At 42.8% G+C, this 5,090-nt stretch overlaps 1 long non-coding RNA gene across 1 annotated transcript; it reads right to left on the bottom strand.

The window, feature by feature from the left end:
- Nucleotides 1-2,917: 2,917 nt before the first annotated feature.
- Nucleotides 2,918-4,502, bottom strand: LOC119308620. Its single transcript, XR_005150211.1, has 2 exons — nucleotides 4,103-4,502; nucleotides 2,918-3,727 (listed from the first exon to the last, which is right to left on the bottom strand). It is a non-coding gene; the product is annotated as an uncharacterized LOC119308620 (long non-coding RNA).
- Nucleotides 4,503-5,090: the final 588 nt, after the last annotated feature.

Genomic DNA, 5,090 nt, shown 5'->3' with positions numbered 1-5,090 from the left:
AATGTTAATAACATTAATTACCTCGTGTAGTTTAAACGATGCTTTTATCCTGAATGCAAATGATATGCCCAGAAAGGTAATGTTTATCTCAACATTTTGATATCTTATTTGCATTTTTCTGAGTTCATATGAATTAGTTATGAATTTTCAAAGTTTTGGTCAAACGATCAAAGGGCATTCGAGGGACCTCGATGGAAAAAGTAAGGGCAAAACTGAGCAAGCTCGAAAAGTAAGGGCAAAACCCGTGGGTAGGAACCAACTAGGGGTAAAAATGTAATTCTCCCTTCTATCAAATCATGGTTAATTTTTTCAAATAAAATTATGAGCATGAGAATAATTAGCATGTACCGGCAAGATGTACTGGTATTTTTTCCTGATCAAAGCTTATAAACACCCGTAAAGCTCTGGCCTTTGCTTACCGTCCTTTTGATCTAAAGTATGCACTTCCTTTACTTGATAGGATTTCCTTTAAGGTCGTCTGGGGTTTGTCCAATTTGGGATCAATTTTCTAAAGCTAGAGTTATGCGCGGGTACACGCACGACCGAAAGCACTACTCTGCCGGCGTGAGATAGTCAATATTTGGAACAAAATATTGTGTGGGTATTCCCCGCAAAATAATAATATAGTATATATTACGTGGTTATCTTTTTTATCTAATTGAAGCTAGATCAAGCCAACACACAACAGCAATCAGCACGTCAGAGTTAGGGAGGCCAGATCCGGTGGCAGGTTCAACATCCAAGAATAAGAATTATCATCAAATCTTGGCATAGCAACAGTACCATGGATCAAAGAAAGTTGTAGCTTTGCCTATGTGAATTTAAATAGAAAAATAACTTAAAGCCACAGTATCTCTCTCAAAGGTAATTACCAACATTTAACAGATTTTTGGGTATGCTATGCATCAGAAGCAGTATATATATTCTTTTAACTGAGATCTTGTACAGAAAGCAAAGCATTAGTATTGTCTAAACCTATGTAGTTCCCTAAGATATCATCTAGTGAAATATTTCCTTCACTCAGGGGCAATTCATCATTCAGAGATAATTTCGAGCTGGTTGGCGACCGGGGTGTTGGCAATGGATCACTATTTGTCTGATCATCTAACTCAGGAACCATCGATTCAAAACATTCAGAGACTGGAGATAATGTTGAGATGATTGGTGACGCGGGTGATTGCTCCAAAACACTGGACTCCATACTCTTTTTTTAAAGCCCGTTTATCAAAATCCTGAACAATGGTCAATTTAGTGTTGTCATCCATTTTCTGCAATGATAAAAAAAGATAGTTAAATGTTCCGGTAATATTGTTCAAACCATATTCAAGATTATTACAAAGTTGAACCAAGAAGGAATAAAAAAAATACTTGATCAAGACTGTTGCAATTCCTGTACCAAATTTCTTCTAACTGGTATAATATGAAAACTTACTGTATGTTTCTTCACTGAAGAGTTGCTCTAGTACAGGTACTGCTACAGTAGAGGGTTTTAGATTCTCTACTGTTATTGTCTAAAACCAAGAAGGAATAATAAAAGTAATTTTTGATCGAGGCCAACCACTAATGCACACCTTCAGGCAAAAAACTACAAATACGCATAGTGGAATCATATAGTACCTGTGACCACGACAACGATTTTTTTGCTAGAACTGTTCTTTTTTTTTTGCTAGGACCGGTCAAATTTTGTGGTGTGACCCGGAGACGATGAGTCATTGTTTTTGCTGGAATACTACATTAGTTTTCTTAGAAGAAAACATAAATAGAGCATTAACTAACAGCGGGCTATTGGATCTTAACACCAAAACAGTCAATTAAATAAGTACAAATTCAGAGGCTACTACGTAAAACTGTAGTTAAATAGAAGCCTGCTTGGTTTACTTCTATCACTTCTATTTACTGCTAAGAAGGGCTGCAGGGTAATTACATGAACACCAGTGAGAAATTGCACAGGGAAAGAAATTAACATAATGGAAATTCAGGTAGCCAACTCAACTGAAAAAACTGAAGGGCATGGAAAAGCAACATCGTGACCCTTTTAGGCATTCACTTGTTTAGAGCTTACAGATCATGTACCAAAAAACATACAGAATTAATAAATAGTACTTGATGACTGATGCAAAATACTTGATCAACATCACCTTCAGTTCTGGGATGTAGAGTGGAACCATATAGCACTGGTCTCAATCACTAATGCACACATTCAGCCAATTAAGGACAGAGATGTAGAGCGGAACCATATAGCAGTAGACCTTTTCTATTCATCAAATCAGTAGGTTTTTAAAATTGAAAAGGCCTTTCCAGTAAGAAAAAACCATAGATAAATCATTGTTCATGCACCTTTCCAATTAGCACAAATAAAGATGCAAATTATCCCAAGGAGTTAGAAGATCCAATTATTTAAACGGCGGATGGTGCACTCATACATAAGAGAAAACCCAATCAAAACAAATTTATAGACAGGATATATATAATTCAAACAAGTAAACTGCAGTTGCATGGCCGCGCCTGTGCAAGCCATTGAAAACACATATGCACATCTAGAAGGGGGTCCAAGAACAGAGAGACAGAGGGAGTAGGCTAGCATATTTTGTAGGCTAGGTGTTGAGATGGGAGTTCGTATTAGGAAAGGTCAAAGGAGTTCAACGTGTTTAGTTCTATAAACTGTGTGCTTATCGGACAATTTTGGAGAAGAAAAGTGAATCAATCAACAAATTTCAAACCAATAATGGACACAATTGTTTGTCCATACAACCTCCAGCATGTCCACACCAACATAATACAAGGCAAGACGCTGCTGAAGCTCAAGCTGGCAAGAGAAAAATAATTCTTATGAATTAGTGAAGTAAAATAAAAGAGCAATACCTTCAGAGCGATTGATTGCTAGCTGTATGAATCAACTCATGTGCAATTTGTGATAGAGGCAGTACAAGCATGTATCCTTATCCTGCTATATAACTGTAGTACAGTTAAAAACAAACGAATTTGTCGCAAACAGTCCAAGTAATTGGACTGCAAGATGAAGGTGCATACAACATCCAAATTTGTTACTGGTCTTCCTCACTGAATGTTTTTGTTCTTGAAACAAGCGGGAAGCGAGGAACTGAAGAAATAATGGAGACTGTGACCCTGGGACACGCACTTCAGCCATGGATTTTGTAGAGCCGAGACATGATGCCACATCTCGCACCCATCAGCTCAAAACGAAATCTAGAAGAGGCATACGAAAAAATGTATAGCACCTGTGTACGTGGGGGTCGATCCACGGTTCCCATGCCCGCAATCAGTTCCCACCAAGCACAGCTATCATGTCGGTGCACCCGACCCACCTCCTGCTACAGCGGGCGCCGCCGCCTCGGAGTTCCTCGCCTTCTCCACCGCCTTCTTTTCCTTCACTCGTCCTGCTGCTCCTCCCTGACCTCCCCCTCGTCTCGTTTTCTCTGCTTAGGGAGCCATGGCGCTGCCCGAGTTGCAGCTTCGCGACCGTCCCAAACCGTCGCTGCCGCTCGCCTACAGGTCTTCCCGTCGACCGGATCCAGCCCTCTGTTGCCAGAACATGCGCCTTGGAGTTCGTCAATGCAAGTTGAGCTCTCCGGCGAGCAAGGCCTTCTCCACCGCCTTCTTTTTCCTTCACTCCTCCTGCTGCTCCTCCCTGATCTCCCCCTCGTCTCGTTTTCTCTGCACAGGGAGCCATGGCGCCACCCGAGTTGCAGCTTCGCCGCCGTCCATACTGTTCCATAAACAATCCCCAAAAATGAAGGTGTTAATTGATCATTTTTCAACACCCATATCAACTGCTGGTGTACAAATTCAGAATGGTACGAGAGTCAGACATCCACAATTAAGATGAGTACTTCTTTCCATGCTCAGTTTGTTGGCGTCATTGAAACTAAAAAAGTATCTCGAGAGTCGGAGACACAGAACAATTAATATGAAAATCAATTCCATTCATAAACTGACCATTATATTGAGCTGAAAACAAGGGCCTGCTAGAACGATGAATCACTGCAACCCTAGAAATTAGTACTAACTACTATTACCACTTGCGTTCTGATTTCAGGGGGAAATCAAGAAGACAAACTTGAGCACACATATTAGAACATACTCTCGATGGGGACGATTTGTGGCCTGGGGTGGAGCCCTTCGTGGCTGAGCAGGAGGTAGAATTCATCCGTTCTGCTGCTGCCGGTCCAGCACGGGGTGAGGATGGAGGGAGCGACGCTGCTGCCGGTCCAGCGCGGGGTGTGGACGGAGCGCTACTGCTGCCGGGCTGCCAAACTCATCCGCCAGGTAGACCCCATCGACTAGATTCAGCCCCGCCGCCGCCGCTCACCCGCAGGTCGCCCCATCGATCGACCCTCCGCTGCCAGAACCTGCCTCTCGCCGCGGATCCAGTCTACCTCGGACAGCTGCGGCGGGAGGGTGGGGGCGGGCGGCGCGGTGCAGGGCAGGAGGTGGCGGCAGCGGGGGCGGGCCGCGCGCGGCGGGAAAATATCTAGTGCTACTAAGCTTTAAGCTTTAGGTGCTACCATATACAAGCTCCTGGGCCATTGGATTCTCAGATCTGACGGCTCTTAATAACTTTGCAACATTTGCAAAAAAATCCTACGAGGAGTCAAAAAATTGCGCATAGGTCCAGCAGATCCAACAACTTCCGGATGCCGTCTGATCTAAGAATCCGACGGCCTAGATGCCCGTATCACGGTAGCATTTAAGCCTCGATAGCACCGGATGCTCACTCGTCGAGATTGGATCGAGGGGGCATGGTCGTGCGGGTGGCTGGGCTATCTTTTTTTTCTTTTTTCTCGTCGATACCGATTCATGCTGACTTACAATGAGGACTGCGGGTTGAATATAAAAAATACAGGCACCTTTTCGTAAAAACATCACGACGGTGAATCAGACAGACTTAGCCCGTGCTTTATTATTAGGGAAAAGAAAAGATAATTTGGAACTACTTTGGATCATTAGATGGTTTCAAAGTGCATGCAGCTTCACATTTTTCAAGTTATGTTGATTTCCGGAGTGCAAGTGTCTTCGTATTTTTTAAGTTAAATTTTTGCTCCTGGTAACTTGAATTCATGGATCCTCCA

This window comes from Triticum dicoccoides, chromosome 5B (assembly GCF_002162155.2).
Source record: "Triticum dicoccoides isolate Atlit2015 ecotype Zavitan chromosome 5B, WEW_v2.0, whole genome shotgun sequence".
NCBI classification, from domain to species: domain Eukaryota; kingdom Viridiplantae; phylum Streptophyta; class Magnoliopsida; order Poales; family Poaceae; genus Triticum; species Triticum dicoccoides.
This window is presented reverse-complemented; position numbering and strand designations above follow the sequence as displayed.